Raw genomic sequence first — 12,277 nt, 5'->3', positions numbered from 1 at the left:
TCTATTGCTGTGTAATGTGCCACTGCTAAACTTAATGGCTCAAAACATTAACTAGCGTTTATTTTGTTCACAAATCTGCAATATGTGCAAGGTTTGGCATGGACAGTTTATCTTTGCTCCATGTGACATCAGCTGAAGCAAATTATTGGGGACTCTCAGCTTTCAAGATGCAAGAGTTCCATGGCTGGCAAGTTGATGCTAGCAGCTGGATGGGATCGCAGCTATTGCTATAAATCATGGGCCTTAGTTTCCACAGATTCTTCCCAGCATTATGGTGGTTATGTTCTAAAAATAAAGGAACTTGGTTGTGACAATAAGAAATATATATCTGGTCTCTACCTCAGCTCCTGGCCAGAAATCCTATAAAGACTGTAATTTTCTACATGATCAGGATGATAGGCGAATCTTTTGTTATAATATTTGTGTTTGTTTTTTGTTTGTTTGTTTGTTTGTTTTTGTGTGTGTACCCAGCCCCTAAAACATCTACAGAGCAATAGGGTGAAAGGATATATATATATATATATATATATATATATATATATATATATAGTTATCCATAACAAGCTCCTTTCAACCACAATAGAGTTTATGCTAATGAGTGACTTCTAGAAAGCCCCTAAGGATGTTGGGGCAATGATTGCCAGAGGAACCAACCAGGTGATTAGAAAATTAAAACTTTCATCCCAACCCAACTTCCAGGGAGAGGAGAGGGACTGGAGGTTGAATCAATCACCAGCAGCCACAGATTTCCTCAAGCACACCCATGTAATGAAGCCTCCAATAAAAACCCTAACTAACGGGGCTTAGAGAGCTTCCTAATTGGTGAACACATGTTGGTATTGGGAGGGTAACACTCCCAATGAGGGCATGGATGCTCTGCACCCTTTCCCCTACTTTGCCCTCTGTATCTCTTCCATCTTAAATAAGAAAAGAATGTTAAACTATTTTGACAGAAAGAAGGACATTTTATTAAAAATTTAGATGAAATTGTTGTCTCTTTAATTTATTAATATGTATGCTATTATACTGGCTTCAAGCTCAGCATAGAGATAATATCTTGTTCATTCACTAATTCAACAATTATTTATTGAACTACTAATATATGCTCCTTGCTTGGATAGAGTCTGGAGACAAAATAGTAAACAAAACAGATTAAAACCCATGTCTCTGTGGAGCTTATATTCTAATGGATGAAGACAGACAAAACACAATGTGTAAACGATATAGTACAGTAGGCATTAAATGCTCTGGGAAAAAATAGAACATAATATAGAGATTGGGAGTGATTGAGCATGGGCACTTTGCAATTTAAATGGAGTAGCAAGATAGGGTTAATGAAATACTTGCTATTTAAGAAAAGTCTTACAAGAGGAGAGAGTTCCATGAAGATAGCTATGAGCATTTCAAGTAGAATAACTAGAGCAAAATTCGAAGGAAAGCATGAATTAGATGTGGTTAAAGAAAAACAAGGAGAAAAGTGGCTGGAGTAGAGCAAGCAAAAGTAGTAAAAGATGAAGTCAGATATAGTGGCACAAAAAAAAAACAGTTATAAGAAAATTGCAGGTGAAAGACCATCAGTTTGAGTCAAGTGGGTGGCAGTAGTTCAATTCAGTGTGTTACATTTCAGGTGTCTATTCTATGTCCAACTGGAGAGATCAATGATGGAAGAATCCAGAGGTCAGGGAAAAGTTTCTAGTTTTAAAAATAACTTTGGGAGTTAGGAATATATAAATGGCATTTAAAACTATGAAACTGGATGGGGTCACCTAGGGATTAAGTATTCATAGAAAAGATTTAGAAGCTGGAAAGAATGAATCTGAAGAGAATGAATGGAAAAGGCCAGTGACAGAGAAAGAAAACAAAGCTAATGTGCCTTAGCAGCCATGGGAAGAAAGCATTTCCAGAAAGGAGTGGCACCTGCATAAAATACTGCTGGCTCCTGCAGTAGGGTATCTGAGAATGACCGTCTATCTGCCTTACAAGATCACGGGCCACAGTTATCTGTAGTAGTTTACTCTTGTATCGAAAGTTGTCATATATGCTAGCACTCTCTTACCAATTTTTCTTTTTAAAAATAGTTGAGAGTAAGAAAAAGTATTTGTAGTAGCACCATTGTAAATGTATTTTACTTAAGGTAATTTTTATGTAGATGGACTCTAGTGTGATGAATGTAATTGGAATCTATTTTTGAGATATGTATGTGAATACCTTTTTATATTGATGCTTATTTTGGCACCCCCTTGGGTAATTTAAATCTCTGTAAAAGCTAGTAAACCACAGCAGATTTGAGTGCTACCAAATTTAGGTTCTAAGGAAGCAAATTAAACAAATGAAGGAATTTTTTTTAAAATGACTACTACATTCACCTTTTAAGTACTGCATGGTAAAGAACTATGCTAAGACTACTGAAGGGAAAGAAAACCTTCTCTGCTCTCTAAAAGGAAATGAGAAATTATTTTCTTCTACTCGAGAAAATCACCAGTTATGCAGTTCAACACAGTTCATGAAGATATATAGTAGAATGCTTTGCTTTCTCTCTTTATGTTTCTGTGATTTAAACTGGCATTAAGGAAAATGAGGATCTGGCATTTCTTTCTTAACTCATAATGTTTTTCTCATTAGAGACAAATGCCAATTAAAGTGTATTAATACTGGAATGTATTTTAACTCCTGTAAATTTACAATGATAAATAACAATTTACCACATTCCATTTGGTTTTGGTTTTAGAAAACAATTTGGTACAGAAGTGTTTAGGTTTTCATTTTGCTAAGTTATAAAGACAAAAAGAGTAAGAATGATTAAAGATTAATAGAGGAGCCTGACAGGAGTGGCTCAATACCAAAACGTTGCCAGGTCCATTCTGGGTGAGGGCACATAGCCAGATTGTAGGTTTGGTCCCCTATCAGGGCACATACAGAAGGCAACCAATTTCTCTCTCTCTCTCTCTCTCTCTCTCTCTCTCTCTCTCTCTCTCTCTCTCTCTCTCTCCCTCCCTCCCTCTCTCTCTCTCATTTCCCTGAACCTTCCCCTCTCTCCCTAAGCATGGATGAGGGTTAAAAGAAAAACATTAATGAGAGGAGAATGACAATGCAGTTAGTATTTATCTAAATGACAAATTATTTTGAAACACGTTTTTCCAAACTGCCCCTTTTTAGCATTTTATTAAATTAAAGAAATATATTGAAATGATATTTTGGAAGCAATGATGATTAGGTGTAGAATAGGATTCAGGTCTTATTTTTTCATTTTTAACAACTGAGATGAAACAATAAATCATTTATTTTTTAAAAGCATTAATTTGAAAAATTATGTTTCAAAAGGGGAGATAGTAATCTGTTTCTATCCCTTTTTCGCCACAAATCTCACTGTATGAATAGTAAAGATGTGCTCCCCCCCAAAAAAAAAAATTCATAATAGCACATGGAATAAAAGAGGACCCACTCAAGGACAAAAAGCTGTGATACAATTAAGAAAACATATGGGATCATATTGTTGGGTAAACCAAAGCAGAAGAAGCTGTACAATGAGAGAGCCCTGAGAAGTAAGCAGCGATGGAGGAGGTGGAAATGTGCATAGCATTTTCTATTGGCAGGATCCTGGAGAGGCACTAAGCTTGGAGCTGAACTTGGTATATATAATCTGGGTGAGGGCTCTGGGACCATGGGTAACTAATCACAAGGACATTTATGTGGGGAAGGGAGACATTAATCAGAGAAATTAAAGACTAGCTGCTCTCCTTATCCCATTCCCAGGCCCCCATATAGAGGAAGATTTTCAGCTCTAAATCAAGATGTATTCTCTCCAGCCATAGCCAGTGTGGCTCAGTTGATTGAGCGTCATCCCATGCACCAAAAGGTCAATAGTTGAAGTCCCTGTCAGGGCACATGCCCAGTTTTCAACTGGGTTCCCAGTAGGGGGTGTTCAGGGGGTGATGTTTCTCTCTCATCACTGATGTTTCCATCCCTCTCCCTCTCCCTTCCTCTCTCTGAAATCAATAAAAATATATTTTAAAAAAGATGAAAAATATATACCAGACACATACTTATAAAGGAAAGAAACAAAATATAATTCAGGATGAAACACTTTAAAAATAATAAAATGAATATAGAATATTATTATAAAAGGCAATTTTCAAATATTATGACAGTTATGGATATATTAATTTGTACCTCTAAAAAGTAGTCTTTAAAGTTACATATATATATATATATATATATATATATATATATATATGTGTGTGTGTGTGTGTGTGTGTGTGTGTATATATATATATATATATTTCTCATAACAATCATTATTGAGTTTCTATGTACTTTCAACTTCTCCTTTTGATTCTCTCCTTTTAGATCCTATGTGTGAGGCATAGTAAATTACTGATATGGAAGGAAAGCCCCATGTTATTTTTCTCAGTACATTTGCAGAGACGCCACATGTACCTAAAACACCTTCTACTCTCCTCCTCCACTCACACATATCCATCTGGCTCATTCTTGACTCCTATAGTTCCTAAGTATAAAAGAAAAATAAATCAATTTCTGTGCTTCATTTTATAATTCACTTTTTACAGTTTATTTTGTTATCAGTTATATTTGAATTATGCATTGAAATATATAATATAAATTATGTTAATACTACATAAAGTAGCATAAAATAAATGGTAATATAGAAACATATTTAATCAAAGCAATAATCCAAAATAAATAGCTCAGATCTGAAAGTGAATTTTTGCCTACTTTATTCAATTTGCTGGCCTAAACCTTCATTTAGTTCAAGGATTAAAAGCCATTAGCATTTCTCCAAGTCTCATTAAAAATAAATTAATCTTTGTGAAGTGCATTTTAACATTTATTTCAAGTTAAACCTGAAAACTGTAATTAGTAGAAATCTTGGAACAAGAGCCTCATTTACATCATGAATCATTAAAAGGAAATTCAGCTAAGAATACAAAACAAAAAACAAACAAACATATTAAAAGAATGATATAATTGGTATTGCCTTGATTCAGACAACCTCTGAGGACGTTTCATAGCTTTGGAAGTTTACTAAAATACTTCACTTTCTCCATAATACTCACTCCATCAAATGTACTTAATTTTTCTCCTAAAAATTAGAGGTAATTCTCAAAACATAATGGACATTTGAAACCTAATTTTAAAACTTATAAATGCCAAAGAGGAAAATAATCTTTAAGAGAGTCATTATGAAACCCACTCTGTTTAAGAGGAAATTATTTCCAAGATTATATATTAATTTTTGCTTTATAGACATCTGACAACCTTGATTTATGACTAAGACTATGTCTTAAATCAGGGGTGAGGAATGTTCGGCCCCTGGGCCATATAAGGCCCTGGAAATTATTTGGGCTGCCCCTGCCAAGCCATTAAGGGTGAGTTAATTAAATGTCTGACCAAATATAGCAGGCTAATTTTTAAGTTGATAATTTTTTATGGCCTTCAAATTATGTTATGAAAATCCAAATGGCCCTTGGCAGAAAAAAGGTTCCCCAACCCTGTCTTAAGTCAACAAAATAAATGTTCACTGTACACTTTGCTACAAATATTGGCCTCCAATCAAACCCTATCTTCTCAATACCCCTAATTCTTCTAGCCTGTCCTGTTTCCCATAGCACATTGTTGTTGTTGTTTTTTTTAAAAAAACATATATATATATATATATATATATATATATATATATATATATATATATATTGATTTCAGAGAGGAAGGGAGAGGGAGAGAGAGAGAGAAACATCAATGATGAGAGCGAATCATTGATCAGCTGCCTTCTGCACACCCCCTACTGGGGATTGAGCCCACAACCTAGATGTGTACCCTTGACCAGAATTTAACCAGGGACCCTTCAGTCTGCAGGCCGACGCTCTATCTGCTGAGCCAAACTGGCCAGGGCACACACTGGTTTTTTAATATTTTACAAAATTTACATATTAATAATTATTTTAATTTATGTTTCATCACTAGTATTTACACCTCACAAAGTCAAGGAGTTTTGTCTATTTTGTTCCATGATATAGCTAAGAACCAAGGACACTGTCATAAAACAGCTGTTCTGAATAAAACTAGGGCAGGTCAATCACATTAAAGAATAAAATAGCAAAAGGGGTTTGTTTTCTTCATTGAAACATAATAAACTAAGAAAACAGAACTGGATCATGTCAGAGTCTTAACTTCTCTGTCATTACAACAAATCATCACCACCCATTATTCTACATCTCAACACAGCCACAAAAGTAAGAGTGTCTAATATGTCCTGGTTCGTGCACTTCAAAATACCATGGACATTTACTATATCAGATAACTAGGTTATTTTACTTTTGTATATTTTTATTTTGAATTTTAAAAGTTAAATAATAAAACATTGAAGGTACAATATGTAATCACTGCTAAGATTCTCAAATTAAATGAAATTTTTTCTCAGAAAATTTGGAAATAGTTTACTTTTTCTCTTTTTATTCCTGAAAGTATCTTTGATTTGCTAGCTTTACAAATGTAGTGAATCGAGAAGGTTGCAATTATTGAAAAGGATCAGGGCTTATTATTTTCTCTTCTTAATATGAAAAGAAGAGAAAATGAATCTAAGAAACATATAAAGAATTAAATACATAATAAAATTACTAACTTACTGAGGCTTTTCAAGAGAATAATTCCAAGCCTGAAAAAACATCAGTACATGATAAATGGAATAACGCTGTTATTTGCACATCAAATTTGTTTGACACTGAACAAAAACAGTGCTCTTGACAGCTGTACTTAATCTATAATAAATATGCCATGCATGTTTCATTAGTGAAAAGAAGCAGAATATCCTTGCCCATGTTAGTTGATGCATTTTCCTTTTTTCTAATAATTTTCCAAACATTTTACATCTTATTGTTAACTCATTTTGAATACACTACTTTGAATTAAGACACTAACTCTTTCATCACAAGTCAAAGTGAGATTCATACAAATGAGGTAAATATTTCCAAATATTACTTCATGAAAATATCATTAAAAAAAAAGTTGGGAGAGGCCAGTGCGGTTCAGTGGTTGAGCATTGACCTATGAACCAGGAAGCCAAGGTTCAATTCCCAGTTGGGGCACATGCCAGGATTGTGGGCTCCATTCCCAGTGGGCAGCCAATCAATGATTCTCCCTCATTATTGATGTTTCCATCTCTCTCTCTCCTACTCTCTTCCTCTCTGAAATCAATTTTAAAAAATAGTTTGGTATTGGTATAAAATCCATAATGTTGCAAGTGATGAATTAGTTGCCCTGGCAGGTGTGGCTTTTTAGGTTGGAGTGTTGTCTCATACACCAAAAGGTTGTGAATTTGATTCCTACTCAGGGCACATACCCAGAGAAAATCAGTTGATATTTCTCTCTTACATTGATGTTTCTCTCTCTCTCTCTCTCTCTCTCTCTCTCTCTCTCTCTCTCTCTAATAAATATACATGTCTTCGTCTTCGTGTGAGGATTAAAAAAATCTATATATGTAAAACCCTAATATGCAAATAGACCAAATGGCAGAACAACCAAACAACTGCTCGCTATGACATGCGCTGACCACCAGGGGGCATGCGCGGAACATGGTGGGCATCGCCAAGGCAGGATGGTGGAGCAGGTGAGTGGGGGCACCAGACCAAGTCAGGGCGCTGGTTGTTGTCATTTGAGCGAGCCTCTGGTGGTTACTGAAAATTCTTTGCTCCTGTGTGCCAAGGTCTCACCTGGCGCTAGCATCTACTGCTGGCGTAGGCCCTGCTCGTACCCACTGCCGGTGCTGGAGCTGCCACTTGCACCTGCTGCTGGTGCCAGCCCTGATCTCTCGGCGCCACCATCAGCAGATGCAAGCAGCAGCTGCTGGCTCTGATCGCCCTTCATGGATTCTCCACCTCCCCCTGTTCCTGAGGCGCGATTGGAGCAGCAGCCATGGCTTGCACCTGCTGATGGTGCTGACCCAATTGCTCCACGCCATTAGAGGGTGCAAGCGGGACCAATGCTGTCAGTGTGTGGGAGCAGTGGGAGTGGGGCTGCCGGCAGACAGGGGACCAGGGGCCGTGGCGTGAGGGGCCGGGTGGGGCACAGAGGATGGGCCAAGATCCGCCCCTGTGTCCACTGCAACCTCGAGGCCCACAGTTCAAGTTGCACGAATTCGTGCACTGGGCCCCTAGTAATTATAATAAAAGGAATGACTTGATTGACTTGCTGATTTGCTTCCAATTATCTGTTCAGCCTCATCTACAGACAAATTACTGCAAAATAAGTTCCCACCCCAAAAAGCCAGGCTTCTTCATGCCTGTGCAAATTTGACTGTTCTGCTACTGTTTCCTAGCATGCTATTCTGACACTACTTTAAAGACCTAATTCTTGTCCTTTAACATTCCATGTAAGCAGTACATCTCAGCATCATTCCTTGATATCTTCCCAATAGTTTAATCTGGGTTACTTGCCATTCCTATACATGTGTTAAAGCTGTGCCTCTCCATTATCAAAGTAAATTCTAATTAATTTATTGTTAGCCTCCTTAAGTGAGTTGAAAGCTCACTTAAATTAATAAAATATTGTATTTTCTTAGTATTTTAAAAATTGTTATTGTGCTGTATATCATGAGTACTCAGTCTTACTACTGAATGCAAATAAGCTTAGAAAATGATTACACTCCTTGTACAGCCCTCTATCCTAATTACACTCATGACCACATTATACCCCATCCATTCCTGTTTTTAATGGACTTGGCCTTCTAGCTATCCATGTGTTTTATTTTATTATCAGTGAAATAGGAGAACATCTACTTTACACCAGAAGCAATTTTGTCTCCAAACCCTGTCATTATAGCCGAACCTGAGTCAAACAATTTATATTTTTTAAAGTAAGGCAGGCAAAAAGCCCAAAGTAACTATGGAATAAAATAAATGTCAACAATATTTAATTACATTTCTGAGTAGGCAGGGATAAAATTGTCTAAAGTATCTAAATCTAATCCCAGGAACCCGTGAATATGGCTCTGTTCCAATATCCGCTTGGGTTTTATGAAACTGTTAAAATGTATTGTTTAATAAATATTCTCTGTTAATTGGCCACCTGGTCAGGTCACTGTGTTCCATTGTAACAATCGTTTTGTTCCTATATGGCCTTCCTGTGGTGAAAGCATTGAAGTTCCTTTAAATGTTTGTTTCATGTTTCATGTTAATATCGGGACACTAACAGAATAACTGATGGTAAAGGTAAAAAATTCAGCATTCTTTTAAAGAAATAAGGTCATGTAGAATATACTAGTAAACGCTATCTTTTCGGTAACAATCAAAGTAAACAAACAAATTAAAAAGTGATTCTATCATTTTAGGTCAAATTTAGATAACAATGATGATATTGCAGTAAGTAGAATTATGAAGTGGTTGGGGCTTTCAGACAAGGGTAAATAGTGTTCCAAATATATTTTCATCAATCAGTTGCCAGCTCCTTTCCTGGAGCCACACTCAAATAACATATAAAAAGTTCATGTGATTTCATATCCTAATATATAATACATTTGTGAAATAAATGTCTCTGTGGAGTGTGTTTTTTCCTGAGATTGCTTCTATTATTAAAAGAATTAACTTGTAGCCCTGACCGGTTTGTCTCAGTGTTTAGAGCTTTGGCTGGAGCATTAAAGGGTCTTGGGTTTGATTTCCAGTAAAAGGGCACATACCTGGATTTCAGGTTTCATCCCTGGGCTAGGTTGGGGAGCAAGCAAGAGATAACCAATCATCTGTCTCTCTCACATCGATGCTTCTCTCTCTCTCTCTCTTTCTCTCTCTCTCTCTCTCTTTCTCTCTCTCTCTCTCTCTCTCTCTCTCTCTATATATATATATATATATATATATATTTATATTAGAGGCCCGGTGCATGAAATTCATGCACTGGGGGCGGGGGGAGTCCCTCAGCCCGGCCTTCACCCTCTCGCAGTCTGGGACCACTCAGGGGATGTCTGCCTGCCGGCTTAAGCCAACAGTTGGAAATCCCTCTCGCTGTCCAGAACCCCTCGCTCCTTACCGCCCCCCTGCTCGCTGGTCCTTACCATGAGCAGTGACTCAGTAGTGACTGAGAAACTTGGATTCCTTCCTCTGTGGTCACACAACTGTTACATGCCAGGCAGTCCCTCAGAAATACCTTGGCATCAGCCAACTTATGGAATTCTCCCTTCTTTCCGTTCTCCTGAGCCGGACTCTGGATGTTGACTGTGGCATTCTCTTGGTCATCGTTTTGTGTTTTGTTCTTTTTTCCAAAACGTTACAAAGTTTATATAAATATAACATACAAAGATGCAGCCTCCTTTGTAGGAACAGGGAAGGAAGGGGTGGTTAAGTAAGGCACACGGAGCTTCAGCAAGCACCAGCTGTGGGGAGGGCCAAGGGGGAGAGGAGGTTGGCACTGGGGCTGAGGCCCTAGAGCCGTTGCTGGAGAAGTAGGCATCTCCTCTGAGTGCCACGTTCTGAGGCTGAACTAATTGGTCAAGCTGAGGCAGAGGTGGGTGGCCATATCAGCCATTTTTGGTGGTGTTTACCCTTTCCCACCCCAGCTCTGTCGTAAAGTCCCAGAGCCCTGGATTCCAAAGGCCCCCTCCAGAGCAGAGGCCCTGGAAGGGGGTGAGAGGAAGTGAGTAGGGCAAGTTTGAAAGCCGATATGGCTGTGTGCTGAGGGATGTCGAGAAACAGTGGTGAGAGTTAGCAGGGGAAGGGCTCTCATACATACCCTTCTGTGGGGGCCACAGGTGAAGGAGGCCAGGGGAGTAGGGTAGGGATGGGGCACCATGGCCCCAGCCTCTTAGGCATCCCTGTCTGTCCTCTGCAGTGAACATGGAAGAAAGGGCTGCCTCTGAGGAGGGGCCAGGCCAGGCCAGGTGACCATCTTGAGTTCTGGCTGAGGTGACGATCCTCTCCCTGAGATGCCGTCTAACTGGTGATGACAGAGGGCCCAGGGCCTCCGCGCTTCTCAAAGAACATGTAGTCAATGAGGAATGTGGCTCCCAGCAGTACAGCCTTCACTCTCACGTCCAGATCCAGCGGGAACTGCAAGCCAAAGTCATTTGTATACATGAGGGCTTCCTGGAGCAGCGCCCCCACCCCCCACCCCACCCCCGCCACTCCACTGCTTGCTGATGCGGCCCACACTGTGGGACTCATCTGGAGTCTTCACCTCAAAGTAGGTGTCCGTGCCACAGCCACAGGTCCGGCAGGGCTCCACCATTCACAGGATCCTATGGCAATCGGCATCTTGAATGGAGAACTTGGGGAGGAAGGGATGCCCGGTCTGCAGGACATGGCCAATGGTGGTGCCTGGTGGTGACTGTACTTCCATCTCTCGGTCCCCGGAGTCCACCAGATGGATGCGAAGAGGCGGGGGGCCCTGCAGCACAGACATGCACAGCAGTTGCTCTCTTCAGCCGCCTGACCCAGGGGCTGTCCAGCCTCTGAGTGCAGTTCATATCGGTTACTTGTCTCCCAGCCTAGGCGTATTTCCACTCGCACAGCCCCCTGGTGAATCAGGATTTGGTCAATCAGCACCAAGAATGTGAGGCCAGAAGTACCCCAGGCAGTGGCAAGAGGGGGGCAGCAGGCCTGGCAGCAGGCCTCAGGGAACTGGGGCTGGGCGAGGGAAGAGAGCAAAGCCGGGTGCAGGGGCAGGCGCATGGGCGGGCACTGGCGCAGGTCCAGGCCCAGGATGCTGCACCTGCTCTGGGCACTCAGTGGTCACAGGGCAGGGAGGAGGGGCTAAAGGGGTGTAGCCTGTGGGGGGCAAGTATCCTGCCATGGGAAAGGGGTGAGGGTTCGCGGGTTGTCGCTATACCAGAAGCTTAGTTCTAGAAGCGGAGGCAAGCTTGGGGCAGCCTGGCAGACACAGGCAGACACAAAGACGAACAGGCAAACGCGGAGAGGCGGCTGCACCAGGCACCTAGGGTCTCTCGGGTGGTGCCTCTGACTCAGGGAACAACTGAAAATATCAGCGGGCGGGGCACAGTACCTGGGACCATGGATTCCCTCTGGGGTTTGCAGAACGGCCCCCTCCCTTTGTTCTTCCATTCTCGGTGGAGGCGGCTGTTGGCAGACGTCAGGACAGATGGATCCTCAATCAGACCAATAGCCCAACCTCCAAGGAGGTTTCCTGACCTCTCTGAGTCCCCCACTCACCTGAAGCCCCTAAAATAGTCGGGTTGCCCAGTGCTCAGAGGTTCCCGTGAGCTCATGGAGACAGACCCTTAATCATCGGTTTTTATTCTTTTACTACATTTCTTCCTGCACAG

General features: G+C 40.4%; 1 pseudogene; it reads right to left on the bottom strand.

The window, feature by feature from the left end:
- Nucleotides 1–10,928: 10,928 nt before the first annotated feature.
- LOC118658617 lies at nt 10,929–11,787 on the bottom strand (annotated as a pseudogene).
- Between the last annotated feature and the right edge of the window lie 490 nt (nt 11,788–12,277).

Source organism: Myotis myotis, unplaced genomic scaffold, assembly GCF_014108235.1.
Source record: "Myotis myotis isolate mMyoMyo1 unplaced genomic scaffold, mMyoMyo1.p scaffold_m19_p_1, whole genome shotgun sequence".
Lineage (NCBI taxonomy): Eukaryota > Metazoa > Chordata > Mammalia > Chiroptera > Vespertilionidae > Myotis > Myotis myotis.
Note: the sequence above shows the minus strand (reverse complement) of the source record. Positions and strands in the feature narration are given on the sequence as shown.